At 40.8% G+C, this 20689-nt stretch overlaps 1 protein-coding gene across 14 annotated transcripts in view; it reads right to left on the reverse strand.

Moving 5' to 3' along the window:
- Positions 1-13405, reverse strand: part of LOC139480555 (microtubule-actin cross-linking factor 1-like) — a 275708-nt gene extending 262303 nt beyond the window's left edge. For 7 of the 14 annotated variants that reach the window (XM_071263686.1, XM_071263685.1, XM_071263691.1 and 4 more), the window contains exons 1-2: positions 13357-13396; positions 203-286 (exon numbers count right to left, since the gene is read on the reverse strand). The gene's annotated coding sequence lies outside the window, so the exon portion shown is untranslated. Of the gene's footprint in view, positions 1-202; positions 287-7216; positions 7259-13356 lie in introns of those variants that run through there. The other 7 variants (XM_071263693.1, XM_071263694.1, XM_071263695.1 and 4 more) reach the window with 7 other exon arrangements.
- Positions 13406-20689: the final 7284 nt, after the last annotated feature.

The following is a 20689-nucleotide window of genomic DNA, read 5'->3' on the forward strand; positions in this document are numbered from 1 at the left end:
TAGACAGGTGTACATATACATACGTATACAGGCACATATAAAGCGCCAGCTGAAAGTCGTGTTGTGCGTCTGACAGAAGCCGCATGATAAGTGACGGGAAATGGATCAGGATGAAATTAACAAGACTCACTATGACTAATACATGATCGGATATCAGCAATGAGCACTAGAAGACCGAAATGTACACGAATATAGTACAGACCTGTACGCTAAACTCCTCAGGCGCTAGTAAAGTCCTCATTTGTACACTCCCAATGTCCTGACGGTGTCACTTGTCATTGACACACTGAAATGTACAACAGTAGAGCGATAAGCTGTATATACACTGCGGGCCTATTCTCGTCAATAACGCTGATATTGACACGTCTGGGTGAAAGAAATTTATGACCGTTCGAACACAATTCGGGTCATTTATGAATGAAACGTTCCCTTCCTTGTAGCGTTGGGCTATTGATGCAGCGTTGTGAGGTAGGGTTGCGGCGGGTATTCCGTCTATTTATTAATGAATGACTGCAACAAACGAGTGAGGTAAATTTCAAAAATAGAACACACCAAGTAGATGTGTCGTGTACATGTGTGCTGTATTGCATAGAAATCTTAATGCTTTTTAGAGTCAATATTAACATTGCAATGGTGTAGAAAAAATGAAGGCGTCAATGTTTGCATAACCTTTTCAGCCCTTATAAACTCCGTGAAATGAATTGCCCATTTTGCACTTGCTAATTCATTGTTCTCGTCGTTGGAATTGGTACTCTAATGGAAAGCTTTATGTGATACAAAAAACACCAATGGTACTCTTTTCTGTAACATATGAAATATGTTCACTTCAGTGACTAGATGTGAGACTTGAAGCAAGGCAGTGATGCAACTTACTATAGTGAAACATAAATCACTTTAAGTAAAGACACGTAAAATATTGTTGAGTGCGGCGTTAAACAACAAATAAACAAACAAAACTTCAAGTAAAATAATGATTTAACTACTTTGATACGTAATACGTGAAGTAATGATATGAGTTTACTTATTATAGTGTGACATGAATCTCTTGGGGCCTTGTGGTCGGGACGCTCTAGCGACTGTAACATTGAGAGCATTACTGTGGTCGCTACAAGATTTCGTGAGTGAGTGAGTATGGTTTTACGCCGCTTTTAGCAATATTCCAGCAATATCACGGCGGGGAACACCAGAAATGGGCTTCACACATTGTACCCATGTCGGGAATCGAACCTGGGTCTTCAGCGTGACGAGCGAACGCTTTAACGACTAGGCTACCCGACCGCCCCTACAAGATTTCGACCCTTGTATTGCAGGTGTAAAAGAAAAAGGACTTTGATAAGAAGATAGATACAAACTGTTTGTGTAAATACAGGTGTGAACTATCAATCACTCTGTCTGGTTTTGCGATGTCATCCTGTCGGGTCGTATCTCTGCAACACATTCTACAATGCACCCTGCAACTTATACAATACACACTGCGATCACGCACACTAGAAGACATAACAACAAGCACTGCAACGGATACTACAATACACACTGCGAAGCACACTACACACTGCAACATTTTACCACACACATACTGCAACACACGATGCTACATACTGCAACACCTAACAACACAGTGCACACTGCAACACATAACAACGCACACTACACACTGCAACACATAACAACACACAATATACATGCAGCACACGATGCTACACATTGCAATATATAACAGCAGACTGCACACTGCATCACAAAGCAACACACTGCAACACATAACAACACACTACACACTGCAACACATAACACACTGCAACACATAGCACACTGCACACTGCAACACATAACAACACACTGCACACTGCAACACATAGCAACACACTGCACACTGCATCACAAAACAACACACTGCAACACATAACAACACACTACACACTGCAACACATAACACACTGCAACACATAGCACACTGCACACTGCAACACATAACAACACACTGCACACTGCAACACATAACAACACACACTGCACACTGCAACACACGATGCTACACATTGCAACACATAACAACACACTGCACACTGCAACACATAACACACTGCAACACATAGCACACTGCACACTGCAACACATAACAACACACTGCACACTGCAACACATAACAACACACTGCACACTGCAACACATAACAACACACTGCACACTGCAACACATAACAACACACTGCACACTGCAACACATAGCAACACACTGCACACTGCATCACATAACAACACACTGCACACTGCAACACAGAACAACACACTGCACACTGCAACACATAACAACACACTGCACACTGCAACACATAACAACACACTGCACACTGCAACACATAACAACACACTGCACACTGCAACACTTAGCAACACACTGCACACTGCATCACAAAACAACACACTGCAACACATAACAACACACTACACACTGCAACACATAACACACTGCAACACACTGCACACTGCACACTGCAACACATAACAACACACTGCACACTGCAACACATAGCAACACACTGCAACACATAACAACACACTGCAACACACGATGCTACACATTGCAATATATAACAACAGACTGCACACTGCATCACATAACAACACACTACACACTGCAACACATAACAACACACACTGCACACTGCAACACACGATGCTACACATTGCAACACATAACAACACACTGCACACTGCAACACATAACACACTGCAACACATAGCATACTGCACACTGCAACACATAACAACACACTGCACACTGCAACACATAACAACACACTGCAACACATAACAACACACTGCAACACATAACAACACACTGCACACTGCAACACATAGCAACACACTGCAACACATAACAACACACTGCAACACACGATGCTACACATTGCAATATATAACAACAGACTGCACACTGCATCACATAACAACACACTACACACTGCAACACATAACAACACACACTGCACACTGCAACACACGATGCTACACATTGCAACACATAACAACACACTGCACACTGCAACACATTATGCTACACACTGCAACACATAGCAACACACTGCACACTGCAACACACGATGCTACACATTGCAACACATAACAACACACTGCAACACACTATGCTACACACTGCAACACATAACACACTACACACTGCAACACACGATGCTACACACTGCAACACATAACAACACACTACACACTGCAACAAACGATGTTACACATTGCAACACATAACAACACACTGCAACACACTATGCTACACATTGCAACACATAACAACACACTGCACACTGCAACACATAACAACACACTGCACACTGCAACACATAACAACACATTGCACACTGCAACACATAACAACACACTGCACACTGCAACACCGAGACACACTGCACACTGCAACACATAACAACACACTGCACACTGCAACACCGAGACACACTGCAACACACGATGCTACACATGCTGCAACACATAACAACACACACAACACACTGTAAACTACGACACATAACAACACACACAGCACTATGCAACACGAATGGAAATGCTTAATGAACTGCAAGTGATTGATATTGCTTCTTTATACATACAATGTCCACATTTAGAAGTATTAACCATCTATTATTAGCATATACTGAAACCTCTCTATGCATATAATGCATATATTGCCTTGGGTTTGGTTGTCATGTTATATAATTTCTGGTCTTTTGAGAGACAGTTGCCGAAACTCTCAATGTTGTGTGAATCCATCTACAGACGCCAGCTATTTGCTCCGCTTTCGAAATAGCCAGGAGAAGCTTCCAGCAATAATCAGTTTTGATACCGTTCAGGGTGCAACTAAATGCAAGACGATATAAACCACTTACAATCAAGGGTAAACTAAATGTGAGACGATATAAACCACTAACAATCAAGGGGAAACTAAATGTGAGACGATATAAACCACTAACAATCAAGGGGAAACTGAATGTGAGACGATGTAAACCACTAACAATCAAGGCGAAACTAAAGCGAGACAACAGCAGCCTAATACGACCACAGGGAGACAAGATGACACATCCGATAAAGATTACAATACGCGATAACGAGAAATCAAGAGTTTTAAAGATCAGTATCGCGATCAAGTTGACACACAAATAAATAAAAACGGAAACAACTTTCCATAATCATAAGAAATATCATTTGTGCGAAATATTTGCAATGACCGCTATACTTTTATTCTTTACACACAGTTATCCCTTTTTTCAATAAGTTTGTGTGAACTTTCAAAACGTTGAAACATACAAACGGAACCTAACATGACATGTTGCCTATTTATTTTTACTTTGAACCCTGTCAGTACACAGCGCAACGCAATGTCGACAAGCGACATGACAAACGGGGCAAGTAACACCGAGAGCCTTAAGCTTATCACTAATTTTACTAAGGCACCTACCTTGTGTAATATATGACAGAGAGTGTCAACGCTATTGACGCGTGTACGATACACGTCGGATATAGACAAGCCACCAAGGTTACAGATAGGAAAGCAACGTAGTGTCAATTACATGCTAATGCATTTCAGCTAAATCCAGTCACGTCCTGTATACTACAGGTGACTGATGACGTCACAGTGACATAGAGATTGTTCATTGTCTTACTCCCCCGCATGAAAGCTGATGGCAGTTCGCATCACGGCTGTTAACGGTAGTTATTTGACCTTGACGCGTGCCGCGAGGCTGGACGTAATGTCATCATGACTTTTTTATTCATTGGCTCCAACTGGGTTTTGCCTCGTTAGAGCAAGTGATTAAGTCTGGTTTAACGCCGCTGGGACAGTGTTTCTGTTATACACGGCGTGTCAAGTTCATGTGGGGGAATGTCAAAAGTGACAGATCAAGGATAAAGAGGAAGGATTCGAACCCACAAGAGGATCCTGGTACAGCTAGGGGGTGCAACTCTCTGTAATGTTAGTTGCTTCACCATAGGGACTGGTCATTTAATCATTCATTATATGGGGTGGGGGATGAATTTGAGACTGTCTTAGGACTGTGTCATGTTTTGCCGAACATCCCCCCTCAACAGAATTAATTAAAAAAAAAAGTAGTAAATAAATAAAACTTAATGTAATATTTCCTCATGACCCCTCCTCCTTATAATATATTACCAGTCCTTAAATGTTCAAATTACTAATGTTTTTATTTTAAAGAAAACAAACTATGTTATGCTTTTATGACCCCACCCCCTATAGTTGTAATAAAGGTTAACGCCCCTGTCTACCGCTGTGTCACTTTTCACCCCCAAGCCCACCCAACCCCACCCCACCCCAACACACACACACACACCCTCGTTTATTCTAAACGTGACCACTCCAACCTAATAAATGACCAGTCCCAGTTCTCGAAATGATCGATAGTTTGTTTCAAGCAATTTTGGAATTTTCAAACCCTTTATCTCTCGAATTTTACAAGCACTGAAGGAAAAATATCTATTTAATTTGCCTATCAATCAAAAACCTTTATGACAGCAATGCACTGAAAATACACATTTTCGGCTAAAATTAAACATAAGTTGCACCTTAACATAAAGATAAAAAATTAAAACGGTGGTGTCAATTTCGCATGTCATGCATATTTCACTACATCTGAGCCATTGCCTCTCTGTACGAGTCAAGTTCAACTAAATCACCATGTGATGCCATGCGCACACACCACGCTACAATAGACTCTTTCAATACCCTTGACATTTGCATTAGTTCATCGTCGACACAAAACGATTTACAAAAAAAAGTCAAAGTCCTAATTTCATTATTTGCCATTCCCGAACCCTAAGGTGATGTCTCATTGACCTTTCCACCATGCTCTGGCAGCATTATAATCTCTTCTCCCTCACCCCTTACTTAACACGTGTCATGCTCGGCAGATCAAACGTGAAATGAGACCAGAACTGGTAATAACATACTACAGCCACTGCTCACTGCATTTCACACGATAAAAGTAATCCCAGTAAGCCCTGATGGTAATAAAATGACCTGATTTCGATTGTATATAATAGAGGGATTGTAATTTTTCACATGAGGTAGAGGTAGCTATAGTTATTCAGTGTATACTTACAAATATCAAGTTTGAATTGATAGATTTTTATATCGAGAGTAATATGAATCACATAGAGAAAGGTGAGAGTAAGAATGTATTTCGTATTTTGCTATTGGTAATGTCACTGTGTTTAACTGAGAATGTATGAGACATGTGTGACAAACAAGGAGCAATATATAATTACTTGAAACAGATAAAAATGTTATTTGTCATGGGAAGGGAATTTGCTGTGTTAATAGTTGTTTAACTCGTTTTATGTTGACACAAACCATTGCAGGTAATGTTTTGGCGAATTCATTTATAATTTCACTGCTTAAAAGTCGCTAATAGTTTTTTCCAAAGTTTATAGGGACTAGTTTTATTCAAATTTAACACTGGCTTTGCTGACTCAATTTTGTTAATGTATGTCACTCTAGAAGTTAGTGAATACACTAATTTCAATAACACAATTATCAGCTTTAAAGGGCGCAATTTATATCTTCCAGGTCTAGACAATCCTCGATTACCAAGGGTAGTATATCTCAATTCTATTACGATAAATACACTGAATAAAAATAGTACACTATATCATCTTCGTTTTAGCCCGGTCAAATTACACGATGCAACAAATAACCGTCCAGTCACATTACTGGCGTGAGGGTAGAGCAGTTATGTGCTATGTTAGTCGTGATAGATAGTGAGATCGTGACGTCACATTAAAAGCGAAGCTCACGTGGTGTATAGGTCCAGGGTATATATCATCATAGAATGGACATATAATATCCCGTATAATCGATGATGGATCTTAAAATGAAAATGGAAATGGGATCATGCAGCATGGTCCCTCTTTCAGAAGAAACTTAGAATCTGTTAGAAATTTCATGGCATACTTGTGATGACATTATTTACCATGATGAATATGTGTGTCGGAGTTTGTGGAACGTGTATTGGAAGATATGATAATAAGGTATATATCCAACCATACTGATATATGTATATATAAGAGTAATGATTGATACTACAATACAGATATTATAATTGCTTTCATTTTGAATGACTATGACCACATTTTTATCAACCGATCTCATAGCACACACAGCATATGATAGAACAATCATGATATATACTTACATATAACGCAGAGTGTCTATTGCCTCCCTTGGCCAAGAAACAGAGCATTACAATTTTACTGTCTAGATAAGTGTTCTCTGATGTTCTCTGCACTGACACATCCCGACACCTTACATGCATTAAATTCGACCCAGGACTTGTGCGTCCCTTAAATTGCTATTTTGTATGTATTCTATGTCGTTACAGCGAGTTGAAAGGAAAGATAAACAGGTCTATGCCTGGAACGGTCACGTGAGCTGTGTTGAATATCGTAGTTAGCGTGCTGAAGGCCATTTAGTAGCGACCCATGTGCCTGTGCATAGATTGTACATAGAGGGGTACTGCAAGGTGATGTATTCAGTTCACATCTTTCTATGTAACGCGTTATCGTTAGTTGTTCTGACTCATGGGTTGTCTATAACTTGTCCATTGCTTGCCTATAACATCTTAAGGGGCGACTAGGGCTCTAAGAGACCTTACTCACAACTGGGTGAGTGTTTTATAGTGTTTAAAGAATTGATCCCCGTAAAGATAATATTAGTAAAACTGTTTATAGTAAGGAGCCAAGAGTTCACGTTTCCGTGTGCTATGTTTGGAGTGTTTTAATACATTGATGGCTGTTCTTTTCAACACCTTAACGATAATGTTGCATTAGGTTTAAATTTCAGCAAAATATTATACCCCAAGGTTTGAAGTTGCCGTTCTGGAACGATTTTATCTAAACTTTGAAATAGCTTGAATTACACAGTGATATGTTAGATATTCACGAAAAAATAACGTCAGTACTACTCATTAAAATGTATGCAGTAAATGATTCAAATATTAATATGTCTACTACGTATCTATAAATAAAAGATAAATACTAAAATATGTTTATCGCAATTCAGCAATCGGCACGTTGTGTGGTATAGAAAACCGACATGTCAGAAGGAGAACAAGGATAATTCCTTCAGAAAAACTGAATAGAGACAGCACCCTAAAAAACATAATCGGGGCGAACCGTGATTCGAACCCACAATCATAGGTTTCTGGTGTGTTCAAGGGACGCAACTCTGCACATACCTCCTGTATAGATCTAGACACGAGGCTATTCCAGTGAATCATCAAAATATATATGTTCATGTATTTACATATTTTTACTTACCAAGCAAATAATAGTTATTGTAGAAGTAGAGAGGGCAGTTCCAAATTTGTCTCATCAGTGATCACTGCAATTCCCTATTTTGCTTTGTACCATATGTTCCCGTGTTTGTTCAGGTGAACACTTGACATGCCTTTGCATGTGTTTGTGACGAGTGGCACTTTTTCGCCAACACCTGGTATCTTCACTAATTCACAGTGATGCATAAACACATGCTTATGATACAGTCGGACTCGTACTCTGCCGTACGGACTCCGCCTTTAATGGAGATGTTGATTATGAGAGTGGTTGTCGTTCTTACTTCTGTTGGGAATCAAACGCAGGAGTTCGGTTTGATGTGCCAAAGCTTTATCAAGTCGGACTAACCCAACTACTCGCAAAACACATAACCTGTTGTTGCTCAATATCTGGAGATATCAATACTTGTATCTCAGTAGCAAAAGAAGGAAATATACATCTACTCTTTTGATCGGGATATTTTTGTCTTGCCATGATACATAAAACTGATTATTATAATACATGCTTATCAAGTGTATTATAAATGTATGTAAAACATTTGATTATCCGTATCAAAATTAGATTAGCATCAAAAACCATTTAAGAAAAAGACGGGACTAACATGTTATTGTGACATTACAATGACACCGGGTCTGTAAGTGAGTGAGTGAGTATGGTTTTACGCCACTTTTAGCAATATTCCAGCAATATCACGGCGGGGGCACCAGAAATGGGCTTCACACATTGTACCCATGTCGGGAATCGAACCCGGGTCTTCGGCGTGATGAGCGAACGCTTTAACCACTAGGCTACCCGACCGCCCCCCGGGTCTGTAAACCGTGCGAAGTAAAGATAATCTCCGTCATACCGAAACTTGTTTTTTTTTTACCGAAACCACGGACTTATATATATATAGGTCTGTGTCGAAACGTGTCTCAACTAGGGCTGGGACGGGTAACTCGGGTACCCGAGTCGGGTGGGTACTGAGTAGGACCCGGGTACCAACAGGACTACCCGGACCCGTGGTTAGTCACGGGATATAATTTTTAATGACAAATATTATCTAGAACTCTATGGTTACACTACAAGTCATTAATGTTTACTTTTCCCTCTGATTATGAACCCATTCCTTCTGATTTTTCATATGTTGAATAAAGATATAACTTAATTCAACTTGAGTGTATGAATGACCAGATTGTTTAATACATGTATCTGAATACATTTTGCCAGGGCTATTCTAAATATGTTCCCAATCGGACATTTTGAGACATCTCCTGAGACCAACAGTGGGTACCCGGGTAGGGTCGGGTAATAGGTGGGTGGGTACCCGGGTAGTAAATTTGCTGAACAATCCTTTCACACAATTACATAAACTTTTAGAACGTCCGGACATCTTTGAAACGATCGTTTCATTTGGCAGAGGTCAGAGACACGAAATTGCTGAAGCTATTTTAGTTTGTTATAACCGTAGTTCGTTATAAGCATATATACAGCATAACTACTGCAAATAGTCATGTCCAAAAAGTAAGTTCGTTATATCCGTCAGTTCGTTGTAAGCGTGTTCGTTATAACCGTAGTTTACTGTAGTTGACAGTGTTCGTAAAACTTGTCGATGTCAGCTGCCCTTCCACACCCTTGTGAAATGTACATCCAGTTGGAGGAGAAGAACTATAGAAATAACAATTGTCGTGTCAATACCAGCCCATTCTCTGCCGGAATCTGGCCATTTAAAGTGTTTGATAGTCTAATATTGCCCTACGATCTCTACTGAATGAGGATGAATCACATGTGTGACCAAGTGCTAATACAACGTACCCCCACCTTAAATGAGTGATTTTTAAAAGCTCTGAATTTATTGATACTGCCACAAGCCTGTCTACACCTACTACAAACCAACACTTTGTCATTCAGATATCCCAAACTTAAACAGGTCTGATTGTACACGAGTATTCACCAAGTGTACACCTGTTACGATTCGTATTATGAACAGGGCGGTGGGTTAGGCGCGTGGTGAAAGCGCTTGTCCATGATGCCGGAAAGTGGGGTTGGACTCAATTCATGGGTTAATGTGTTAAGCCTATTCTTGACGTCTACGCTATGACCTGACTGAAAAATGGCTAAAAGCGGCTTAAATTCTTGCTCACATTTGTGTTATAAATGCTTGTATTCTGTCACTACTGGTCAAATGTTATCAGCTTAATCTGGGAATACCATTTATTTTCTTTGTCTTGGGGGTACGGATGGCCCAGTCGCTGCAATTCACTGTGCAGAGTAGCGTCCATAGGCACGCCAGAAATCTATGATCGTGGGTTCGAATCCCAATTCGGCCCGATTATGTTTCTAGGTGTGTCAGCACCATACCCATGCTTGTCGGTTTCATCAAAGTGGTAAACGTCTAAGACCTGCCTCACTTCGGGCTTTCCTCCACATCAAGATGACATACCGTGATATAACTGGAATAATGTTCGAACGACGTTAAACCAAACTCGCTCTCACGCTCATTGAATAAAGTTCTCCAGCTTGCCCTCAACATTCACCCCATTCTGAGTATATTACTCTAAGTTCAACATCACCTGGTGTTATTGAATTATCACCTCCATGTCAATACAACAAATACATTCAACGTCACCTGATATTACTGGATTATCACCTCCGTGTCCCTTCAACAAATATCACCTCTCCAATCACTGGCGCACTGGGCAACGTGGCAATCTCTGTTTAACATACGGGGCGGTCGGGTAGCCTAGTGGTTAAAGCGTTCGCTCGTCACGCCGAAGACCCGGGTTCTATTCCCCACATGGGTACAATGTGTGAAGCCCATTTCTGTTTTCCCCCGCCGTGATATTGCTGGAATATTTCTAAAAGCGGCGTAAAACCATACTCACTCAGTCACTCACTGTTTAACATACATATCTACAAAACCCCAACAAGGAATCAAACAAGACCTCCAATCCAAACGGTCCGCGACAGGGCAGACGATACAGACGTATTTGATCTACTTCAAGTACCCTGGCTCATCCCAGTCAATGTTAAGTACCCCATACACCGTGCAGTGGGAGTAAATCAGTCGCCATGTGATGGCCAGATCCGTCCGCTACATGCCATGTTTATACAGGGGGTCAGAGCAAAGCCTTGATACCTGCTTACAGTTTACCTTTCACACCACCCTAATCTCCAGGGGCTCACGTCGTGCCTAGCGTCAGGCCTTAGGCCAAGGCGTTGTAGGCCAATATGTCTTGGTTGATGTAAACCATGGCTTAATTTCTCGTTTTTCAACACATTTAAGAAAATAACTGAAGAACTGTACCCACTTGTAAACCTTTTTCATACTTAAATTGGATTCAGTGATTTCATGAGTGAAAGAAGATGTTATTGGCGGTTTGATGTGGGAGGAAAGCCCGAAATGACGCAGTTCTTAGACGTTGGTGAAACACACGAGCACGGGTGTGGTGCTTTCAAACCAATAATCATGATCAGGGCAAATCTGGGATTCGAACCCGCGATCATGGTATTCTGCAACGAATAGGATGTCACAGATAACTGGCCCCACTCCACACCCATTGCTCGTGATGCCATGTCTTCCTTACGCATACAGTAATGTACATTGTATCGAGCCTATCGTGACCAATAATGTTTCAATAGCCCTCCTCCACTCCCTCGTAGTCGGACAGTGCGTTCATTACATTAACACATTGCTTGACATGGAATTACTGTTAAGGGATTGAAGGGAGACTGGTACCCTGTCATTATAGCGACTACACATGCGGCTATGAGCGCAAGCGTTCTAGGGCAAGCTAACCAGTCTATATTGAAGGTAAATGTCGTTTTACGCCTCAGTCAGCAATATTCCAGCTGTGACACTGTGACCTGTGTGGGCCGGCACACCAGTGATTGGCTGCATGAGGAACTTTTCACAGCGTAAAGGCGTGATGCCACTCAATTACATATCGTAACCGATCCTTGACTTTTACAAGCATGAGGTGCTGAGGATGTATCCTGCTATCCGTGGTCTCGTGGTAGAGCGTTCGCCAGGAGAACGGAAGATCCGGGGTCCCCGGCCACGTCATTCTAAAAGAAGTTAAGAGATGGTACTTGTTGTTACCCTTCCTGGCGCTCTTGTCATAAGAGGTATAACTTCAGCCCGTCAAATAGTCAACCTTCCATATATGTCTACTTTCGGTGTATCTCGCAAGTTTTGAGATATAATCGAGCATGCTCTTTCTAAGAAGATTTCAAAGAGCATCTTCCCACTCTTGCTCAAAAGTTGTTTGATCAGGGATACAGCATCCAATGCCTGTGTAAAGCTTTCACACAGTTATACGGTAGACATGTAGATGGCATTACCAAATTTTAGGCTTTGACTTGTAGCATATGTTCTCGTGTTGTTTTCAGGTGATTTGCCTTTGCATGTGCATGTGCCACCGATGCGGCAGGATACGCTCACCTTTTCACGAACACCTGCTATCGTTACTATTTGATAGCAATTCATGAACACATGCTTATAGTCTAGTAAGAATCGGACAATTATGATTATGGAGATATTTCTTTTCACAGAGCAAATGGTTAAAGCTAACAGAGAAAGAATCCAGCTGAAAGCTGAAGGAAATGGCAGTGTGGTGTCATGATGTTCTGTGGTTTTGTTATATGTTTGTCTTCTTCAGTTAAATAATTACTCTGGTCACGACGTGCTACTTGCTATGCCCACATAAACTGTTTCAAAAATGAAAGTCGAAAATCAAAATCGTACCTCTATCACAGTAACGGATTTCAGAAAGAATGGAAGCAACCAAAATTAAACAACTGCAGTCATAGTATATACTTCCTTTAAGCCTTTGTTACGTCACAATTGTCTTCTGCAGCATAAACGTCAAGGGGTTAACACGGCGCTCCCGACAATGTCCCTTCTAACTTGTCTCTGCCGTGTTTCACATAAAACAACAAAAGCCGAAGACGTGCACCCAGTCCCAGTCATGTACATGTCACGCAGACGTAGCTATCAAGAAAACATCATAAAGTCACTTACCACGAGACCAAATAATCCCTGGATTTCACACAGACACGGTACAACGTACTCCGATATGTTCCGTGTGAGTCTGAATAAAGACTGTCCTTTTCTTGCCGGCATGACAATACTGTACTGACGTCACGTGGGGATAAATACATTTCACTTTGAAAGAGCCCTGACCCCTGACCTCAAACAAGTAGGGTGATCATTGGAGTGTCCTCCTGCTTGTAATAGAATAGGAAGTGAAACATTTATGCATCCTGTAATAATCAAAATACAGTCAGTGAAAATGTCACTTTAGACGTGGATGCTGTACAGCCAGACCTGTTTAGCCCGTGTCTCAATATAGCCTACTTAGCAGTAGGCATTCGAAATGTTAATGTTATTAACACACCTATCATCTCAGTCAACTTTCCCCAGTTTTATTGTTTGTCCCACTGGCTAAATACAACTATGTTCTAGCGAACATGTTCATAACATATAATTGTTTTAAGCATTGAAGGATTTATGTGGATATGCCCGCACGTTGATGCCCTTCGGTTGTTGTGTAATGCTAATCTCTCTCGACTAACGTTCCTTCACAACCCGCCTTGGGGTAGACCTTGTATCGCTTGGATATTGTGGCAAGTGAGCGATTCACAAAGACGAATATTTGCTGCCCCAACTCCAAACGATCAAACCCAGACATATGTCAAGGGAATTTCGATGAGAAAGAAAATATGACATATGAAAACACGCAGCCGGTTACAGAAAGACAGACTGCCAGATAGCTAGATACATGAAGATAGGTAGATATATAGACAGACAGATAGATAGGTACCCATGTGGGGCATCGAACACGGGCCTCCGTCGTTTATGAGCAAAAGTTTTAACTACTAGGCTACCACGCCGTCCTTAGGAACGGATAGAAATAATGATGGACAGAAAGAAAGAAAGAAAGAATGAATGAAAGAAAGAAAACATATAAAACGTCAACGCAAGAGAAAAGACAGTCTTGATTGTCGGCCGAAACAGATTCCATTTGAGCAAAATAGCTGTGAAAATTATATGAATGGAAATTTACATGAATTAACATGAATACCATATATATATACCACATTTACCAAGTAACAGGGCAACGGGTACTATTTAGTACGTAAAGTTATAGAAAGGGTTTGGTCGCTGAAAGATAAATGAAACCAAAAATAGCCTTTTCTGAGCACAAACCTATTTTTGAATAAACAGTTCATTTGTGGATTATAATGTAGTTCACTGCAGAATGAATGGTACCATTGCCTACTTCTGCATACGATACAGACAAGGATTTGAATGTGCCATGTTTGATTAAATAACTAAGGAAACCGGCGACAGTTATGTTTCTTAGTACATGAGTTAATATATAAATATTAATATTCATAAACTGCAGCTGTACTTGATGCAAATAGCGCGTTGGGTGCTACAGAGGTATATGCTGACGCCTCCTTCTTTTATAACACTAACATGCTTTTCTTAGCGATACGCATAGCTCGACACCAGCGATGCGATAGTGGTTCAATAGCTATGGCGCGGCGACACGTGCCCATTATGGACAAATGAACATGTAATACCCTTTAATTCATATATAGATAAACATTTCGCACAGGGGATGGCAGATGAAAGACTTTGTCCATGAATAGAGAGGCACGGATAGGATTCACTTCACAACAACGCCGTGTGAGTGAGTATGTTTACTGCGCTTTTATCAGTATTTCAGTTTTCGTCGGAATTCATCAAAAGGAGAGCTTCATCATCTTATTGATGTGTATTATAATTCATATCCCTTCATATATTGCACGGATGTAGGAGGCAGTCTCTTAATAACACGGGGCACGGATGGCCCAGTCGTCGCGATTCGCTGTGCAGAGTTGCGTCCCTTGGGCACGCCAGAAACCTATGATTGTGGGTTCGAATCCCGGTTCGCCCCGATTATGTTTCTAGGTTTGTCAGCACCATACCCGTGCTCGTGGGTTTCACTGAAGTGGTGAACGTCTGAGACCTGCATCACTTCGGGCTTTACTCCCACATTAAGCTGACATGCTTATTTAAATGGAATACTGTTAAAAGCGGCTTTAAACCAAACTTACTCACTCACTCTCAGTTGGCCAATTACATAAGGTCCATGGCCAGCGACATGTCTTATCATATAAGTATTGACCGACCAGTCCCTAGTCGGCAGAACAAGTCCCCAGTAATTGCATGTCCTTAGAACAGACTAGAATGAGGATTGAGTGGTTTTGATGCATAATTAAGCTCATCGTTTTATCGTCAAGCGACGGAGTCGATCATTGCTCGTATTGTCAATCTCCTTGGTTTTTCCCGTCCACACGACTCCTTAAGAGGTCAATGTGATGCAGTTTAATATCGCTGATGACGGCGTAAAACAACACTCACTCGCTGTGGTATGGCGCTGTGGTATGGCAGTTAAACTTTGAAAGGGATATTCTACAATGAAAAGAAAACATTTACCTGGACTATTCACGGCATTATGTGTGTGAAATGGGTGTGAAGGTAATCTGTCAGGTGAATTTAACAGGTATTAATGAGGTCACCATGAACGCAATGAACACAGGCGCATCTTTCTTACACGGGGAAAGAGCTCTTTAATGTTTAGGAGCGTCTCAAAATGTGTTTTCTTATATTCGTTAAAGAAACATGACTATACATACAACGTGTAACTGGTTCAATAGATATTACTAACGTCACTATTAAAAACTTGATAGAGTATGTTCTTTATGGATAACAACCGCTTATTTATTGCATATAGCGACGTTTCGATGTAGATTCTAACACCGTGATCTAGGGGGCGGTCGGGTAGCCTAGTGGTTAAAGCGTTCGCTCGTCATGCCGAAAACCCGGGTTCGATTCCCGACATGGGTACAATGTGTGAAGCCCATTTCTGGTGTCGCCCGCCATGCTATTGCTGGAATATTGCTAAAAGCGGCGTAAAACCATACTCACTCACTCACTCTAGCTCGAAAGCGATATTGTAACGCCTCGGTGGTGAAGTGGACAGAGCGTCTGCTCGGAGAACGGAAGGTCCGGGTTTCGATCCCCGCCCACATCATACCAAAAAACGGTAAAAGATGGTACTTGTTAGCCTGGCTGACGATCAGGGATCAAATAAGGTCGGTCCCAAGTGGAGCATGGTATCTCAGCAGGCTAGCACTGTAAAACCGGCATTAGTCCGGACTTGAACAAGCACGCACAAGCACACACACGCACACCAAACCACACAGCCACTCACAGACTCCCCCCCCCCCCCCCCCCCCCCCACCCACCCACCACCACACACACACACACACACACACACAGACACACACACACACACACACAACTCAAAAGTGTAATAATCTTGAAAGCGACGTTAAATCTCATTTTACCTCACTTCTTTATTTCTAGATAAACAGGGGCGGTCGGGTAGCCTGGTGGTTAAAGCGTTCGCTCGTCACGCTGAAAACCCGGGTTCGATTCCCGACATGGGTACAATGTGTGAAGCCCATGTCTGTTGTCCCCCGCCGTGATATTGCTGGAATATTGCTAAAAGCGGCGTAAAATCAAACTCACTCACTCACTCTAGATAAACAAGTAGAGTAACAAGTAAATTATGTTTACAGACAGACCATGCATCAGATACGATACCTGTAATGATGCTAAAGTTTAAAGAATATATAGAATACCATTCACTCACTCACTCGCGGACTTTCCGAAATAGAATTAATTGTCAGAATCATATTTGAGACTGTCCCTACACAAGTAGAGGTCAGAGTACTTCCCGTGCCAGGAACGTGCAAAGGAAGCAGAAGGAAGTTGGGTAATGATTTACAAACATCAGCGAGAAAGTTGATCTGGTATTGACAGACAATTGACTAGAACTTGTCATCGTGAGAAGTCGCTGATCAAACAGATTTCAAACTCGTCACGTACGCGCGAATGACAGAACAGTCACACATATTTGTCTCAGGATTGTTACAAGTTGGTGGTTTCCTTCGAATACATTCACAGAAGAGGCTACGCCCTAGTGATGTATGGCTTAGATCTTGACCCTTAGTGAAGTCTCTACCAAAATGTTTAGACTTTGAAACGTGTGTGTGTGTGTGTGTGTGTGTGTGTGTGTGTGTGTGTGTGTTGTCGGGGACGATTATCATATCAGCAATTAATGAAATTGCCATTCCTTTACCCTTGTTGCGAGCACCCGGCTTCATCCATTCTCATCATTTTAGCCGCAGTTTTGCCCTTTGCACCCAGTGGAATCAGCGGAGACTGGTTGTTCTCTGGTGTAAGCTGACGTTTAGTATTTAGAACAGTGTATATTGCCTCGTATTCTCGAATTAATAGGTATGTAATTCATTCATTCATTTGGGTATTCAAGTTTACCAGAACATAAACCTTTCCTCTATAACTACAAACAAATGTATTGGGCAGCCATTTAAGAGTGAGTGAGTTGGGTTTAACGCCGCTTTTAACATTATTCCAGTTATATCGCGGTGTGTCAGCTTAATGTGGGAGGAAAGCCAGAAGTGATGCAGGTCTCAGACGTTTACCACTTCGGTGAAACCCACGAGCACGGGTATGGTGCTGACAAACCTAAAAACATAATCGGGGCGAACCGGGATTCGAACCCAGAAATCACAGGTTTCTGGCGTGCCCAAGGGACGCAACTCTGCACAGCGAATCGCGGCGCCTTAGACGACTAGGCTACCCGTGCCCCGTGTTATTAGGAGACTGCCTCATACACCCGTGCAATATATGAAGGGATATGAATTATTATACCCATCAACAAGATGATGAAGCCATTTAAGATGTATATAAGATCGTTCTAGTATGTCTCCCGTGTTTTCACGTTCATGGCCTGGACGTCTCGACAGTTGCCATGCAGCAGTCAAGCAATCTCTGGTCCTATTGCAGATGATCACAGTAGATTGGGAAGGCCACAAGACAGTTCTCATCTTGTTTGTTTCAAATATGCGTAAGTATTTCGGGACACTATAGTCACGCTTTGTTACCTTCTCCAATGTAGACGTAACGGACACTTGGGATTTCCATGCTGGCGTAACGTCTACTGTGGATTTTAATGTATGGTACCCAGCAGGAATAACAACCTTGTATCAACTTTGAAGCAATGGCGCACTTCAACGTTGAAAAGACGTTGAATTTTGGTCAAAAATGAAAGGTGAAATGACGTTGAAATCTGACGTTGATTCAACGTTGAAATCTGACTTGATTCCACGTTTACGTCAGACATTGCAATCAAATGTTTAAATCTAAGTTTATTCCGCATCAGACATCAATAGTCATGGCATCCAACAGAAAGACTCCTCCTCCTCAAATCTTCAGGAGTTCAGAGTTGCATGTGCTGATACTCTCACGCATAATCTGCTCTGTAATGGAACATAAACGGAAATATAAGCATACCCGCTGCAACCTGAATTCACTTTGAAATACATTCTCTCTTGGATGCATCCCCTTTTGGATAATATGATGTAGGGCCAAGAAAAAAATCAAAATGTTTTAAATCACAATTAGGTTTTATGTTAATTTATTTTCCAAACCAATTTTTAAGATTATGTGCACATTGTTCACAAATGTTTCAATATAATTAAAAGATACTTGATTTTCCCAAGGATTTTCAAATTAAAACCATCAGACAGTAACTTCATTCTCAAATGAAGGGACGGAACTAATCATGAAATGATCTTAAACTATATCCATGGTCTCTCCTTGTGCACTGGACTAATAACAAAACAATTACACAAGTATATTCTCATGACATGAGTAGGTTTTTAAGAACAAAATATAAACAAAGATTTGTTGCCACCTCAATTTAGAAAAGGAAATGTCCGAAAATGTGTCTTTAACAAAATTCCTAACTGAGAATAATGGGATGGTAGGATAGGCAATAATGCTTTTTATAGAACGATATTTTACGCTTTAAACATTGAACTGAATTGAAACAGGATATATTTTTCAATTTTTTAATTCTTGAAAATGTTTGTATTTAATACACATATCTTTCTTCTGGGCAAAGTTGCAAGGACCAACACTCACGTAAGTGTTGTACTTTAGCATAATACTAATATGAGTATATGTATTAACACTTTATCTCACGACATTTAAATTATCTTTGTCGACGACGCTGTTGGTGTAAGAGAGCTAAGAAGTGGATTTGGAACGAAGGTGTCACGCGCTGGGATGGAGCTTGAGCGTGGGGTGACTAAAGGGAAGTAACTCCAATTATATTACAACATATTGGCATAAACTAAAAGATAACAACTTCTTTATCCTATATAACGACGTTTCTTTACCTTCTAGAGGTGAATTACACATTGTTGTAATGTCATTTTCAGCTTTGCCGGGCCTCCTGCCTAACCACTCTGCTACCCTTGCGGGTCAACCTGGCGTAATCATGACGTAACGAACTAGTTTATTTTTAACTTTGGTTTTCCCATAATTATAGTTACCTAAAGAAACATTACATATATTTTGTAGTAACCTTAATAAAGTCAATAACGATGAACATATTATATGCCAAAAAAATAATAGTATAGTTTATATATTAAAGCAAATTTGATTACAAATTCAAACATATATTTATGATTATTTGTATGCGCATAGTAAATGGTGTTTGTATAGACTAAAGTTAGTATTGATGATAATATTTCCCGGCTTGTATTGGTCACAATAAACATGACGTTTTAAATGTTCAGTGCGACAGTTCTTTGCAGAGATGGAGATTGTAAAGGTATGTGCGAAATCATAGTCCTTGATCGATTTTCATCAGTAAGTCACTTATATGAATATGTAGTATCGGATTTTACCAGAGACCTTATCCCGATATATGGTCTCTGATTTTACAGATGACTTCTAGATCAGTAGATGCATGTGCACTGCATCATGCATGGTCAGGTCTGCATGGGGTACGACTGTCTAGACAAGACACAGGAACTCGTTATTGGTCAGTAAATAAAAATATATACCCCCTATATGTAAGAAGAGAACATATAGGGGGTATATATTTTTATTTACTGACCAATAATGAGTTCCTGTGAGACAAGACCCTACATCACGTGATGTCTTTACTGACGGACCGCATCGATCTCGGCTGTGGTCGGACCAAAGACATACATATCCTATACGTCTATGGTCGGACATATAAAGCTGAATCTAGAGTTGGCAATAATACAAAGTACACAGTTAACAACAATGATAACAATTATGAATTGTGATGTGATGATGACTATGATGCAAAAATAATTAGAAAATTTAATATCCGAACGTGACGTTCGTCATGATAATCACCACAGGCCTTGTGTTCAAGTGTACCATGATCTGATCG

Source organism: Haliotis cracherodii, unplaced genomic scaffold (assembly GCF_022045235.1).
Source record: "Haliotis cracherodii isolate W230 unplaced genomic scaffold, xgHalCrac1.p SCAF_4, whole genome shotgun sequence".
NCBI classification, from domain to species: domain Eukaryota; kingdom Metazoa; phylum Mollusca; class Gastropoda; order Lepetellida; family Haliotidae; genus Haliotis; species Haliotis cracherodii.